The 17,380-nt window shown below is 35.9% G+C and overlaps 1 long non-coding RNA gene across 1 annotated transcript; it reads left to right on the top strand.

Moving 5' to 3' along the window:
- Nucleotides 1-2,412: 2,412 nt before the first annotated feature.
- LOC126951215 (uncharacterized) lies at nucleotides 2,413-11,308 on the top strand. The gene is made up of 4 exons (XR_007724391.1): nucleotides 2,413-2,511; nucleotides 6,887-7,028; nucleotides 10,427-10,489; nucleotides 11,081-11,308. It is a non-coding gene; the product is annotated as an uncharacterized LOC126951215 (long non-coding RNA).
- The last annotated feature ends 6,072 nt before the right edge of the window (nucleotides 11,309-17,380 follow it).

Genomic DNA, 17,380 nt, shown 5'->3' with positions numbered 1-17,380 from the left:
TGTTGTGCAGAAGCTCTTTAGTTTAATTAGATCCCAATTGTCTATTTTTGTTTCTGTTGCAATTGCTTTTGAGGGCTTACTCATAACTTCCTTGCTAAGGCCTATGTCCAGAATGGCGTTTCCTAAGTTTTCTCCTAAGGTTTTTATAGTTTGAGGTCTTACACTCAAATCTTTAATTCATCCTGAGTTACTTTTTGTATACAGTGAGAGGTAGGGGCCCAGTTTCATTCTTAACATATGGCTAGCCAGCTATCCCAGCACCATCTATTCAACAGGGAGTCCTTTAGCCATTGTTTATTTTTGTCAACTTTGTGGAAGATCAGATGACTGTAAGTGTGTGACTTTACTTCTGGGTTCTCCATTCTGTTCCATTGGTCTATGTGTCTGTTTTTGTGCCAGTACTGTGCTGTTTTGGTTACTATAGCCTTAGAGTAAAGTCTGAAGTTGCATCACATGATTGCTTTGGCTATTTGGGCTCTTTTCTGTTCTCATGTGACTTTTAGAATAATTTTTTTCAAATTCTTTAAAAAATTATGTTGGCAGCTTGATAGCTATATTGTTGAATATGTACATTGCTTTGGGCAGTATGGCATTTTAATATTAATTGTTCTAATCCATGAGCATGGAATATTTTTCCATTTGTTCGTGTCATCTACGATTTCAGCAGTGTTGTGTAGGTTTTCTTGTAAAGGTGTTTTACCTCCTTTGTTATATGTATCCTAGGCAGTGTGTGTGTATGTATTGTAAACGGAATTGCATTCTTGATTTTGCCCTCAGCTTGAATGTTCTTGCTGTGTAGAAATGCTACTGGTTTTCTGTATGATGAATTTGTATCCTGAAACATTATTGAAGTCGTTAATCAATCTTAGGAGCCTTTTGGTGGTGTCTTTGGAGTTTTCTGGGTAAAAAATCATATCAACAGACAAGAGAGATCATTAATTTGACTTCTTGTTTTCCTATTTGGATGAGTTTTATTTCTTTCTTTTGCCTGATTGTGTTGGCTAGCACTTCCTATTTAGTTTACTAGTCTATTTGACCCTCTTCCCTTAATTCACTCTGCATATTGTAGTTGTTAATTTTTCAAGAATATAGCTCTGAGTACTTCACCACTATCTTGCTCAAAAACTTTATTTTATTGTTCCCAGAGTAGAAACACTGATTGGAATCAGAGAATTCAATAATTTAAGATGCATTTACCTTCACAAACAGTTCCCACTGATTCGCTTTAGACCCTCTTGGTTCTAATCAAACTACATTCAACATTTCATTATAATATTTTAGTTAAGATGCTGAGTACAAGGAACAGAAACCTGTGCAAGCTAATTAAAATAAAGGAAAGTCTGTTGAAAAGACACAAGATCTCTAAATAGGACTAAACAGTTACATCCCATGAAACCTGGAGATGAGTCTTGGGAAGCCATCAAAGATTGAAGCAATTTCTCAAAGCTTTCTTTGCTTCTCAGCAGCAAATGCATCAAATATAGCTTCCACTGTCCTGATTTCAGGTGATATTTCTATGAACTTGTCTCTACCGTCCTACTGCTGGAACTTTGTTTCTTAGTTCTAAGATTTAAAAGGCAGACTCTGATTGGCAGCTGGGCAATTAATAGACTCCATGATTCCAGGTAGGCTGTATGTCCAAAGAAGGAGTTACAAGCTGGCCAGGCAATCAAAACTTGTCAATGAGAACATACGCTATGTTTCCTGCTTTGGGGCCATTGTTTACATTGCGCTTTCTACCTGTAATTGTACCTACTTCTTATTCCTCTTCTTTCCAAATACTCAAACTATTCATTCTTTAAGTTCCCACACAAACGCAATATCCATCCGGAAGTTTTTCCTGTTTGTTCAACTGAAAGTAATCTCTCCCTCCTGCCATGTCTCTTTCTCTGCATCTCTGCCACAGCAAGTCTTATCTCCCAAGTTAAGCTAAAAGCAGAAGCTAGAGTATCCCCTACAATGCTTAGGTCAGTACGTGTAACACAATACAGCTTGTTAAGTGTTTGCTAAATGGCAAATAGCATTCAGAGGGAAAATTAAAAGTAAAAAGTACTTCTAAACCTTAAACTGAAGTGTTTTTTTTTTTCAGAAAATATGTCATATATTGCCATACGTATTCCCACAAAAGGAAAAATGATGGACATTAATCTCAGTTACATATGTGTGTGAGAGAGAGAGAGTGAGAGAGAGAGAGAGATGACATTTATGCCCCAGGTAGGAAACTCACATGATAAATTTACTTTTACTTTTAAGAAGAAAAACAAAAATTTAAAAATCCAATCATTTAATAAGAATTTACTGTAGAACTTAGAGGACTATTTCCATATGTTAAAACCTCACTTATAGTAATAACATTCTTTGTTTCCTAGCAACAAAACTATTTTCTGTAAACAACATTATTACCCTCCCCTAAACAGGACAACTGTTCAACTCTGCTGGATTGCTAATCAGTATATTACCTGCTGCAGAGAAAGGCAATATGAACTCCAGGCCACAAGATAAGATATACAAGTATATTGCAATTTCTTAGTTTCTGCTAGTCTTTTGAGCTCTAAATTGCATAAATTTATTATTCAGATTAGCTAAAGCAAGAGTCTGTGATCTATCATTAAGCAAAGGCTATGGAGCTACTGAAGCACGTCTGCACCAAACTGTTAAGATTCATTAAAACATTAGCATAATAACTTTTACTATACTTGAAAGTGGAGACAGAAAACTTATGTTTACTTCCAGACAGTTCTCTTCCTCCATAGTGTACAGTTGATAAGTATGCTAGAGTTTGTTGGAATATTCTGTTAGCTTTGGGGATGAACAGTTCAACATGACTTGGTCTCTGCAAAGTTCATTTAGGTCATTTTGGCATTCTTTCTTGAAATCTTACTCCTCATCTAAGCCCCTGTCTGGTTTATTAGAGGAGCTTATATTTCTCACATATTTTGCATAAAACTTGTGAACTGTAAACAGTGAATTGTATTTGTAATCTCTATACTCAAGGACTTTAACTGTAAGGCATCTCCTACATGATACTTAGATAGAGAAAGATAAGTAGTCTTTCAGTGTTTCATTCACTTATTTCTAGTAACCTCTCTATTCCTAGGGATTTCCAGTAAATTGCATATTATTGCCTCTCACAATAATTTTGCTGCACATTTATGTTCCCCTGTCCAAACTGGAGTCTTCTTTAGCAAAATTGTATTAGGCATTCTTGCTTTGCCTGGCCAGCCTTTCACCATGGGATCCTTTTAATTGGATTTGTCCTAGGCTTGGTGAATGAAATTCCAATGAAAGTTTTTCTTCGACTTTTTTCCTAAGCAAGTGTTTTGATTATAGTTAATGATGCCACCAAGGGGTGACATTAGCCCAATAAATAACCCCCCACCAGTCTCTCCAAAGTTCTCTTCTCCAAAATAAGCATGTATTATAAGTACAAATGACAAGTTTGCTGTGCAAACACAGCTTCTGAAAAATCCCCTAGTGCTACCCTTTTCCCAACTTAATTATTATCATTATATCCCTTATACATATGCATTATCTTCTAATACAGCTTTCTATGGGCTGTTTTCTTTGTAGAATCAGAAGCAGCAGCATTTTATCTGAGTTCATGCCTATCTTTAGCGCCTACCAGTGAAACACACATAAACCATATACTCAATAGCTGTGCGTTGAACAGAACTATTTTTGGAGAGGTTCAGCATAAAAATTTAAACACTTTTCACTTAAAATAATGATAAAATCTATTGTTTTCCCTAAGTTTAGTTTACATAGGTCTTGGTCAGATGTAGCATCTTTTGCACTTTTATATGCAAAGGTACCAGTGAATATTTAAGAGAGGTAAAATGCTTCAGGATTAATTAGGTTACTGTGTTGCTGGTGACTTCATGTTCTTAGTCCTTTAATTTTTTTCTGTTGGGTAATGATATAAACCTAAATGAAAGCAAAATAGAACTTTGAGATCCTAGAAATTTACCTCAAGAAATACAAACTTCTCTCGTGTTTGGCTGACCCATTTGTTTTATGTATAAAGTTCTGGGTTTGCTGCCTGTAATGACCTCTACTTGTTCCTTGTTTTATGAGCAATAATTTAGCCCTCCCATATGTATACCTTAAGGCCCTGTTTAAAGAACACCTACTTTAACAGCCTTTCTTGTTTCTTTTTCTTCACCTTCACTTGTCTTACACTGACCAAACTGTGATAGCACAGACACATATTTCACTGGAGTTCTTTTTGATATCTGTCTCATTAAACCAGAAGCTTGTTAGCATGAATGACTTAGTCTTGTTTTCTTAGTATTTTTAAAGACTCAACTAATACCTAGACAACAGAAAGAACTCAATAAATGTGTATTGTAGGTATATCACTTGATATAAGTGTATTTTCAAAGGCTGAGTTAATAATATATGTCTATACTTAAAAAATGTGCATACATGATAGCAATTATCTTTTTAAATGCCACTTTAGAAATACTATGACAATAAGTGTCAATGGTGGATTGTTAGCTCAGGAAAGATTTCTGATTTATAAATAAAACCATTCATCCTTGTCATTGCAAGGTGATTAATGTAAATTTCATTTGCATATTCTTGGCTTTTTTTTTTTTAATTCTTTAATCTTGTAATCACTCCTAGTAATACTCTGAAAAGGTGACCTTAGGAAGTGATTAACATATTTGTTTAAAATAATGGAATAATTGCTTGTTTAGTAGCATAGTATTTCAACAAGTAAACAACTGATTAACCCAGAAAGAATGTTTCTCAAGCTGAAAAATTAGTGTACAATGCTAATACATGTCATCTTTTTTTTTTTTTTTTTTTTTTTTTTTTTTTTTTTTTTTGAGACGGAGTCTGGCTCTGTTGCCCAGGCTGGAGTGCAGTGGCCAGATCTCAGCTCACTGCAAGCCCCGCCTCCCAGGTTCACGCCATTCTCCTGCCTCAGCCTCCCGAGTAGCTGGGAGTACAGGCGCCCGCCACCTCGCCCGGCTAATTTTTTTTTGTATTTTTAGTAGAGACGGGGTTTCACCGTGTTAGCCAGGATGGTCTCGATCTCCTGAACTCGTGATTCGCCCGTCTCGGCCTCCCAAAGTGCTGGGATTACAGGCTTGAGCCACCGCGCCCGGCCGTCATCTTTTAAAAGAACAAATAATGGATTTATAAAAATATTAAAGGAATCTAAGATTTGGTAGAAAAAAACAGACTTGCCGGGCGCAGTAACTCATGCCTGTAATCCTAGCACTTTGGGAGGCCCAGGAGGGCAGATTGCCTGATCTCAGGAGTCCGAGACCAGTCTGGGCAACACGGTGAAACCCCATCTCTACTAAAATACAAAAGAAATTAGCCGTCTGTAGTGGCGAGCGCTTGTAGTCCAAGCTACTCGGGAGGCTGAGACAGGAGAATGGCGTGAACCCGGGAGGACGAGCTTGCAGTGAGCCGAGATCGCGCCACTGCACTCCAGCCTGGACGACAAAGCAAGACTCCATCTCAGAAAAAAAAAAAAGAGAGAGAGAAATAAAAAGAAACGGACTTTTAATAGCTGACTTCAATAAAGCATTGCTTTACCATCTTTTGTTTTCTAAGATTTTTTTTTCCTTTGTTTTATTCCTTGATTTGGGTATTTCTTGTCTGAAAATTCTCACTTATACCTTAAGTTCAATCCTGTGCTTTACCAATGTCTTTTACTACAGTACTTCCTGTTTCCACAGATTCTACAATCACTCTTCCATCCTTTCGCTCTTTGCCATTTCTTCTTGCTCTAGTTCTTACAAAGTTGTTATTTTCACTTCCTATGATGTTTTTCATTTTTCTGGTATCCTCCATGTCACTTATTACATCTTTTTCTACTTTGTGCTGTCACATAATCTTCATTAGAACTGGCGATCTTTTTCCTCTATTTTGTACCACTGTCCAATTTTTCTGAGCCTATTCTTTCTCATGCTCAAGAAGCCTGGTTCTTTTTAAAGAAGGAGAGTTCCGGCCGGGCACGGTGACTCACGCCTGTAATCCCAGCACTCTGGAAGGCCGAGGTGGGTGGACCACAAGGTCAGGAGTTGGAGTCCAGCCAGGCCAACATGGGAAACCCCATCTCTACTAAAGATACAAAGAAAAAAATCAGCGGGGCATGGTGGCGTGCACCTGTAATCCCAATTACTCCAGAGGCTGAGAATCCCTTGAATCCGGGAGGTGGAGGTTGCAGTGAGCCGAGATCCTACCATTGCACTCCAGCCTGGGAGACAAAGCGAGACTCCACTGGGGTCGGGGGAGGGGGGTGGTAAGACGGAGAGTTCCAATTCAGTTTATCACTCTAACTCAGATTCTCCCTCTTTGAGAGGCCACATATAATTGCGCCTGTTATTGCCATAAAGAGAGATCTCTTTGCACAGGGATCTTTCATGTATTTCGCAGACTGGAGCTTTTTCCTTCATTTCTAATGAAAACTCAGTTAATAACATTAAGAAAATTAATCTAGGATGGTATATATTCTATCTTCAATAACTCCCCATCCTATCTCAATTATTTTTATTTTAATTCACAGAATATAATAATCCTAATTAAAAAGTTGTATAATGGTTTTCTATTTCAGTGAAGTTATGCTAGTCAACACTAAATTATTTCAAATATGCTGAACCTTATTTATCCACCTTTATGAAAATTAAAAATGTAGGCACTAGAAACACTGGTAGTCAGGTATCCTCTTGAGTATCCAAAGTGAAACCACTTAATACTTCTCAAAGAGCTATAAAATGACAATAATTTTTCTAAGAAATAGCTTATTTTAATAGAATATTTTCTCTTTGCCAAAGCATTATTCTAAAAAAAATTTAATATATTAACTGAGTAGGTCCTCCCTACAATGCTATCAGGTATAGATTATATTTAATCCTCTTTTTCACAGATGAGAAAATCGAAACGTAGAGAGCCTGAGTAACAGCCAACCCAGAGTCATCCTAGATCCAGGCAGCCTGCAATCAGGAACTAGACGTGGGAGATGCCTGGAAGCATGCCTAGCCACCAGCATAGTCTGTAGAGGTTGGCAGGTATTCGTTGTTCAATGAATACTTATTAAAATGAGTAGATGCAGTAAGTGAATAAAGTTCAGAATATAGGCAACTATGAAAAGGTAGGATTCGTTGACTGAGCTTTCTTCAGTAGTTTAGGCATGCTTTGTGAGAATTTGTTGATAGAAATAATATAAGAAGCATCATATATAAATTAAATCATTTTTTCTTAATGAATTAAAAATAGAATCACCATTCGGCCCAGCAATCCCATTACTTAATATATGCACAAAGGAAAAGAAATCATTCTACCAAAGAGACATCTGTATTCACATGTTGACCTCAGCACTATTCACAATAACAAAGACATGGAGTCAACTTAGGTGCCAATAGCAGTGGACTGAATTTTAAAAATATAGTACATATGTATCACGGAGTATTACACAGCCATAAAAAAGTTACATCATGTCCTTTGCAGCAACATGGATGCAGCTACAGGCCACTATCCTGAGTAAATTACCATGGAAACAGAAAACCAAATACCACATGTTCTCATTTATAAGTGGGACCTAACCACTGGGTACACACAGACATAAATATGGGAACAATAAACACTGCAGACTACAAAAGTGGGGAAGGAGGAAGAGGGCAAGGGTTGGAAAACTACCTATTGGGTGCTTTGTTCATTATTTCAGTGACAATTTTGATTGAAGCTCAAACCTTAGCATGATGCAATATATTCATGTAACAAACCTGCATGTGTACCTCTGAATCTAAACCTTTTACAAAATTGATTAATTAAATCATCCAAGGTAAGTAGTATGTATCAAAGTTTGAGTCACATACCAATTTCATGAAAATGTTAACAATAAAATTGCAATCTTACATTGATTATAAAGTTAGATGTTAATTACATACACATGTATTTATGCAAAAAGGGGTTTTCTACCTCAGTATTTGTTAGAGTAAAATTATTTGAGAAAATAAATGACAAAGATGTCTGATTTTAATTATGCATTGTTACTTCTTTTGGACTTCATCCAATCCAATGGATATCCAATGCTAGTCTTTGCATGCATTACATGATTTTATTTCCCAAGCTACCCTTTGTCTTATTATTGTCATTAGGAGAAATGTTCACAACATTAAATATCATGCATAGCTAGAGCAGGGACTATTCAGAACGCAAGCCAGCCATGATGGGACTGGGTTCTGAAGGGCACCTGCTGAGTCTAGTCCTGCCTTTTTCATTGCTAGGTAGGGGAAATTCTAGTTAGGGCATTCTAGAGGAGCACTCAGGTGACCAGGTTTGTGGGGTGAAGCACTTAGAGGATTCAGAGCAATAATTATTTACCAACTGCTATCCCTTATGAAATAATTTTAATGTGTTTGTGCAATTAGCTGTCATTAGTTGCACAGCTGTTAAATAATTTTCTTTAAATTTCCATTAATTTTAATGGGAAAAAATTATGATGTATTTCATTCTGACCAAAGACACTCAAATAATTTTCAAAGACAGAAAAAAATGAACCATCAAACAACAAGCCAATATCATGTAAGCTTTTTGTGTTGACCAAAGGAAGAAGAGAAGTCTCAATAGCAGGTGGAGGTTGGTGGATAAAAGTGCTGAAGACTCATACGGGGGAAGGAAATAAAGAAAGGAAATCCAAATGATTGACTTTCAAACATTTTGGGAGGTACATGATTATTTTGCACTCAAATTGCACTTAAAAATGGTTATAACACAAAGGGAAAATACCTGTAGCACACACATAAAGAGACTAAACCTGAGGTCACTTGGAAAGGCATGAAACTAGGGCATGCTCACAACAGATTGAAATGTCATAAAAGTACCTACTTCTTCATACCTCTCACCTGGTATAATAATACAAAGCAAGCATCCTAACACAGCGTATAATTGAAAATTGTTTTACATGATAATCTCTGACCAAAAGCTGACGTCTTGAATAAATTGGTAAACTTCTGTCTCTTTGCCTGAAACTGAAGTGTCAACATTTTTCTTCATAGAGAGTATTTATTTAGTAAATGGTGGGACAGAAAAATGATTATGCTGATATAAAGTAGTTGATATGGTTTGACTCTCTGTCCCCACCCAAATCTTACCCTGAATTGTAATAATCCCCCGGTGTCAAGGGCGGGACCAAGTGGAGATAACTGAATCGTGGGGGTGGTTTCCCCCATGGTATTCTTGAGATAGTGAGTGAGTTCTCACTACATTTGATAGTTTTATAAGGGAGTTCCCCCTTTGCTCTTGCTAAGCACTCATTCTCTCTCCTGCCACCCTGTGAAGAGGTATCTTCCAATATGATTGTGAATTTCCTGAGGCCTCCCCAGCCATGCAGAACTGTGAGTGAATTAGACCTCTTTTTTTAAATAAATTACCCAGTCTTGGGTATTTCCTTATAGCAATGTGAGTACAGATTAATATAGTAGTCATCTGAAAAGTGTACAACTTTTTAAGTGTCATTATGTTTTTTAAATATTTGAGGATTTAGCAACCAATATAGCCATATGGGACATACAGCTGAGTATTAGACCTGGTCATTCCTAATTCCTATTGGGTCAAATAAGAACAGTGAGAGGTTAATTAACCAAACCTCAGTCATAAAACTAGTAAGATATAGAGTCAGAACTTCAACCCAATTCTGTCTGATTTCAAAGCCTGTAATCTAAATAGTTGTGCTATGCATAAAGAGTTTTCCTGTTTATGTCTATTACCAATATTTGAGTGATAAAAAATAATTATATAGTTTTCTATTTAATAAATGGGTAAGCAAATTATCAGATTTGCAAAGATCTGTTTTATGTGTAGGTAAATTTAGTAGATAACATCTGGTGACCAGAAGAATACTAAGACGACTGTTGTGATAATATTTCTCCTGACAACACTCTCTTGCTAGCAACTAAAACTCTACTATGTAATAGGCTTCTACCAGTTCATAAACTTGATTTGGTTTAGAAATTGTCCCCAGTGTAATATACTCTGGGATAAATGGTAAAGGGAGTTTCTATCATACATAAACATCACATATGAATTAACTAACCAGTTTCTTTCCAAAGTAATGCCATTGGGAGAATGTTGAAGTATGAGTCAGAAGACCTGAGTTTTTGTTCTACCTTGGTCATTTGCTAACTGATTGGTATTGGTTATGTCACTTAACCTTTCCAAACCATATTCCTTTATGTAATGCAGGTAACAGTGCCTTTACTACAGAACATTCCATGTGATCATGCAAGTGACAGTATTCTTTTTTTTTTTTTAATTATACTTTAAGTTCTAGGGTACATGTGCACAATGTGCATGTTTGTTACATATGTATACATGTGCCATGTTGGTGTGCTGCTCCCATTAACTCGTCATTTACATGAGGTATATCTCCTAATGCTATCCCTTCCCCTCTTCCCCCACCCCATAGATGAAGTTGGAAACCATCATTCTCAGGCGACAGTATTCTTAAAGCTATATGCCCCATCAACAGGTAAGCTTTCAATTTTCTCATGTGAGAGTGCCATAGAATAATATCCCACAGAGGAAAGAAAATTTTCACTATTTATTTTAAGCAGTGAAATAAGGAGGGGCAGGAAAGGGTCCTTAGATACTTACTATCAGAGAAGGGAGCTAAAAAATTGTGAAAAAGAGCTAAAAGGCAGGGAGAAGTAAAGCAAACTGTACTTGTTTTACAGTTTTGTTTATAGATGGCCATGAGATTTAATGTACAAGAAAACAGAAGTAAAGCTGACTAACTAAATGAAAAATAAAATGCAAGTTCTTTTTCACAGGCTGTCTAGAGTCTATTCTTTAGTGTTTTTTATTTTGGAAATGTGGATTTCTTTAAAGTGGAAATCATTCTTGCATACTGTTTACAAAAATAAATCATTTCTAAGACTAAGTTGGTTGTCAGAAAAAACAAAGAAAGAGGGAAAAGAAAGGAGGAAGGAAAAAAAAAGGAGGGAGGGCAGGAGGAAACAAATTGAAATATGAATATGAAATATACAACTTCTTGTAGAGAGTTCCTGCTGTGGACATTGGCTTTAACTTCCCCTGCCACATTATTCTTCTTGTGTTACAGGATTTTACTTGCCAGCACACATCCTGAATGTTGAACCATTTAGAAATCATCCATTCATAACTTGGAAAGCAAATAAGGTCAGAACATTTTCAGAGTACAAATAAATTAGACTACCACCTTCCTCACCATCGTCATCTCTGCTGAACTGCTGAATGAATTTAAATTAATCTCTGTCAGTTTTAACCCATAGCAGATATGACCCTTAGACTTTTCTTCAATAAAAGTCAGTTGCAGCAAAATAACTTTGCTTCATTAGTAAACAGCCATAACTTGAGCAACATCTAGCTGTTAGTTAATAAGCAATGACTCTTCCTAGACGTATCCGGAGTACAAATCATAAAAAATTGCAACCATTGTCATTTAGTTTCATTTCAACATATAACTAAAGTTAATGCTAGTTTAAGAAAAGCATATAACTTACTAATATATCTATCACTGTGCTGTATTTACTATAGTCAGTCCTTTTACTTTTATTTTAATATCATAAATATGTCTTAAACTTGAGAAACAATGACAATATTTCTTAGCATTACAAAATGTTAAAAATACTTGCTATGTAAACTCATGATTCTAGTGAAAAATAAGAGAATATTTTATTCACTGTTGTACATCCCATATGTTATTGTAAAGTAACTTATCCCTCAACCACAACTTTAAATGTGTTCGAGTATTTATATCTGTGAACTCTACCACTACTTTTTTCTTCTGTAATTTCATTGAGAAAAGCTTACAGATATAAATGTAACACTATTTTTAATCTTCCTTTCAATTTTGGCCATAACAGAAATTGAAAAACTGAGAACTCTTACTATGGCTAAGAAACAGCTGAGTGAGGTTGCTTTCACCTGTATTCCCAGCACCTTGGGAGGCTAAGGTGGAAGGATTGCTTTAGGACAGGAGTTCAAAACCAACCTGGGCGACAGGGTGAGACTCTATCTCAAAAAGAAAAAGAAATGAAATGAAATAATATAGATTGTGGTAATCATTATACAATGTATGAATACATAAAATCATCACATTGTATACTTTGAATATATACAATTTTATTTGACAAGTATACCTTGGCTGGAAAAGGTAAAGTACCTCTTTTATAGGCAAAAAACAGAGAAACTTAGTAACATCCTATGTACTTTTTATTCCTTTGGAAAGGCAGAGGAGATATGTAAGGGAGAAAGAGCGATGTTTCGGTGTCCAAAGATACCCTGAAGATATTGTATTAGTGATGAAAATATGAATACATTTGATTACAAAGGCTAACCACCTGTTTAGTCTATTCTTTAAAAAGTGTCCTTACATGACTCCCAAAGCTAGAAAATGCTAATGAAGGCCTACATTCCAGGATATCCATTGTGTTCATACTTGACCTTTCTTCACTCACCAATAGACTATCAAAGCAAGCATTAATAATACAAGTAATGTGATCCTTCTATCAGTATTCAGTCTTTACTTACCCACTGCAATCATTTTCTTTTTAGGAGAGTAGAACAAAACCTCATTGACAAGCAGTGAGAAAATCATAACCTCCCTTGAAATAAATGTGGGCATATTCCATAACTTACTATGAAATTGTTTTTTTCATACAAAACATATCCCTGAAATTTTATTAATTTCCAAGTAGAAATGTGAGTCGAGTGTGTACGTATTGTGCATGCTTACCATGTGCCAGGCTTTCTATTCAGTTAGTGCTGAGCACCCAGCAATGAAAATGAAAATCAAAATTCCTTTCTCATAGGAAACCAAAATTAACAACAAAACAAAGAATACAATCTCATGTAATGATTAATACTATAAAACATTTCCATCACAAAGAACATATTCAAATTATTAAACCTGGCTAATCACCTGTGTATAAATACATTTTACTTGAATTAGGGTAAATTTTATATTTAATTTAAAAACAAAAGCAAAACAAAAATATATTTATAGTATAAAAACATTATTAAACTACATGGGTCATTCTTTTATGATTTTGAGTGCTTTTTTTTTTTTTTTTTTTTGAGATGGAGTCTCGCTCTGTCACCAGGCTGAAGTGATCTTGGCTCACTGCAACCTCTGCCTCTCGGGTTCAAGTGATTCTTCTGCCTCAGCCCCCCCGAGTAGCTGGGACTACAGGCACGCACTGCCACGCTCAGCTAACTTTTGTATCTTTAGTGGAGATGCGGTTTCACCATGTTGGACATATTTTTATAGAAAGTTCAAATTAATATACATAACATGTATAAATACTATCCTTCAGATAAAATGCTAAATGGTTTTATTTAAAATGTTCCCAAAATAATTTAAAATGGATTAAAATTATTATCGCAAGTCAAGCTTTTTGAATGTGTATGTTTTGCTAATATTTGACCAATGGGAGGGTTATCAATTTCAGTATAAGATCTACTCAAAATTTATTTTATGTTATACAGATGCCTGTAACAAAGTGGTATCTGGTATACTTCATTTTCTAGAAAGTGTCATGTTTTAGGTAAAAATATACATTGATTATTGGTAAGATCTGTAACACAAAATGCCAGTCATGGGAAAGTCAGCCCTTGTTGCAGTACCAGCCAGAGGAAATGTTTCTGATATTTTTACATAAGTGCCTTTTGGCGCTACTCAAATCATACCCAAATGGTGACTTCCTATTTTGCTTCCCCCTAGAATATGCTGGATATATCTCTCAGAAGAGGTCTTTCACTATTAAAATAAATTGCTTTCAGGTTTGAATATTTAATTGGCAATATTAATCAGCAAAAATGGTGTATAATATCTGTTACTAGTTAACCATGATACCAGTAGGTTGGAATCGAGACCAAGTTGTCACTAAATTATTCTACTCTTACTTGGTGGGATAATTTAAACAAATGCCTGATTGAATAAAAACCAAAAGTCCTGCTTCAGCTGTAGAATTGAATAGGAAAATACAGAAACATTAAGCAGAAGATCCTGTTGTTACATACAGGGCTATGATGTGTAATTTGGGAAACAAACTCTAAATAGGCTCTTACAGATTTGATACAGAGGCCTCCCAATACAGCTGGCCAAGTGAAGCTTCCTGAAGGAATGAGTGACAGATGTAGTGTGTCTGCATTGACCCCTATAGGATCAAGGGATCCATCCAGGTGGATGAGGTCTTGGTAAGGTGTTGGTAAGGTGTCACGTGCAGCACCACAGGCAAAATACTGTATTAGATACTTTTCAAGAGACTCAAAAGGCTAATGAGTGTCCAGGTGCTGACACAAACATCCCACAGATGAGAACTGTACCCAACTGACAATGCAAATTTTACACACACTACATTAGGACAGCAGAGGAGTAATTTGCATTAGGAAAGCGTTTTTCACTTCAAGCATCTTTTTGAAAAAGAATCCCCCAGGCCAGATGCAGCGGCTCACGCCTGTAATTTCAGCACTTTGGGAGATAGAGATGGGTGGATTGCTTGGGCCCAGGAATTTGAGACCAGCCTGAGCAACATGACAAAACCTTGTCTCTCCATAAAATACAAAAATTAGCAGTGTATGGTAGCGAGTGCCTGGAGTCCCAGCCACTGAAGAGGCTGAGGTGGGAGAATCACTTGGGCCCAGGAGGCTGAGGCTGCAGTAAGCCAAGATCACGCCATTGCACTCCAGCCTGGGTGACAGAGCAAAACCTTGTCTCCAAAAAGAAAAAAAAAAAAGAATTCCCCTAGTACACTTTGTTAAGTAGTTTCGTTAACAAAAAAATAAAAAAAAATAAAAAAACACTATATGTTTAAGGCATATGAGTTGATAAGTTTTAATATATGTATAAATTATTACAATCATAATAAATACATTCATTACCCTCAAAAGATTCCTCACACCCCTTTCTAATTCATTCTACTCAGCTTTACACCCATCCCCAGACAACCACTAGTTTCTTTCACTATAGATTAGATTGCATTTCCCAAAATTTTATGTAAATGGAATCATCTAGTATGTACATCTAGTATGCACAATCATCTAGTATGTACATTATGTAAATGGAATCATCTAGTATGTACATCTAGTATGTACATCTAGTATATGACTAGTTTCCTTCAGTCAGTATAATATTTCAAGATTAATTCATGTTTCCACATATATCAATAATTATTCTACTCATGGTATAGATACATTAGTTTCTTTTTTCATTCATCTGTTGATGGCAATGTGGGTTGTTTTCTATTTTGGGCTATTAGAAATAATGTCATTATGAATGTCCATATATAAGATTTTGTATAAATGTATGCCTTCATATACCACATATTTGCAAGTCACATATGTAAAAAATAATGTGATTTTAGAATATACAAAAAATTCTCAAAATGCGGTAATATGAAAACAAATGGTAACATCAATAAAAGTGACCTAAAAATCTGAACAAATACTTCACTAAGTAAGATACATAGGTGGCAAATAAGCATATGAAAAAAAATCCTCAAAGCCATTAGGAAAATACAAATTAAAACCACAGTGCTATTAGTCCCTTATCAGACAGATGGTTTGCAAATATTTTCTTCAATTCCAGAGGTTGCCACCTTTCATTCTGTTCCTTGTTTCCTTTGCTATGCAGAAGTTTTTTGTTTGATGTAGCCCCACTTCTCAGTTTCTTATTTTGTTGCCTGTACGTTGGGTGTCAAATTCAATAAGTCATTGACAAGACCAATGTCAGGAAGATTTTGCCCTGTTTTCTGCAAGAAGTTTTATAGATTCACATATTTAAGTTTTTAATCCATTTTCAGTTGATTTTGTGTATGCTGTAAAATAAGGGTCAGATTTCATTCTTTTGCATGTGTATATCTAGCTTTTTCAACATGATTTGTTGATGAAAACATACTTTCCCATTGTGGGTTTTTGATACCCTTGTTAGAAATCGGTTGACTCTATATGTGGCATAATTCTGGCTTCTCTATTTGGCCAATGTGTCTGTATTATTTTTTACATTTGAACTTTTATTTTAGATACAGGCGGGTACATGTGCAGATTTGCTACATGGGAATATTGCATGATGTTGAGGTTTGGAGTACAGATCCCCTCACCCTGGTAGTGAACACAGTACCCAATAGGCAGTTTTTTTAACCCACCCTTCTCCCTCCACCATCTAGTAGTCTGCAGTGTCTACTGTTCCCATATTTATGTCCACACGTGCTCCATGTTTAGCTCTCCATTATAAGTGAGAATATGCAATATTTAGCTTTCTGTCCATGCATTAATTTGTTTGGAATTATGCCCTCCAGCTCCTTCCATGTTGCTGCAAAGAATATGATTTCACTCCTTTTTATGGGTGTATAGTATTCCATCGGGTATGTGTACCACTTTTCTTTATCTCATCTACCACTGATAGGCAACTGGGTTGACTCCATGCTTTTGCTATTATGAAAATGTGTCTGTATTTATGCTGGTACCAAATTGCCTTAATTACTGCAGTTTTATAATAAGTTTTGAAATCAGGAAGTATGATGCTTATAATAAGTTTTGAAATCAGGAAGTATGATGCCTCCAGCTTTGTTCTTTCTCAAATCACTTTGGCTATTTGTGGTGTTTTATGGTTCCATATGAATTTCAGAATTTTTTTTTCTGTTTCTATAAAAATGCCTTTGGGATTTTGATAGGGAGTGCATTGAATCTGTAGATGAATTTGGTAGTATGGACATTTTAACAACATGGATTCTTCCACTTCATGAATATGAGTTGACTTTCCATTTATTAGTGTCTGCTTTAATTTCTTTCATATCTGTTTTATAGTTTTTAGTGGACATGTCTTTCACCTCTTTGGTTAAGTTATTCCTAAGTATTTTATTTTTGATTCTATTATAAATAAGATTTTCTTGATTCTCTTTTCAGATAGTCCATTGTTAGTAGATAGAAATTCAACTACTTTTGTATGTTGATTGTTTACCCTGAAAATTTACTGAATTTGTCTTTTAGTTCTAACAGGTATGTGTGGAGGATTTAGGGTTTTCTACAAATAAAATCATGTCATTTATAAACAGATAATTTTAGGCCAGACACAGTGGCTCACGTCTGTAATCCCAGCACTTTGGGAGGCTGAGGTGGGTGGATCACGAGGTCAGGAGATCGAGACCATCCTGGCTAACACAGTGAAACCCTGTCTCTACTAAAAATACAAAAAATTAGCTGGGTGTGGTGGCGGGTGCCTGTAGTCCCAGCTACTCGGGAGGCTGAGGCAGAAGAATTGCTCGAACCTGGGAGGTGGAGGTTGCAGTGAGCTGAGATTGCGCCACTGCACTGCAGCCTGGGCGACAGAGTGAGATACTGTCTCAAAAAATAATAAATAAATAAATAATAGATAATTTTA

The sequence above is a fragment of the Macaca thibetana genome, chromosome 3 (genome assembly GCF_024542745.1).
Source record: "Macaca thibetana thibetana isolate TM-01 chromosome 3, ASM2454274v1, whole genome shotgun sequence".
NCBI lineage: Eukaryota > Metazoa > Chordata > Mammalia > Primates > Cercopithecidae > Macaca > Macaca thibetana.
The sequence above is the reverse complement of the archived record's forward strand: the minus strand, read 5'-3'. Positions and strand labels throughout refer to the sequence as shown.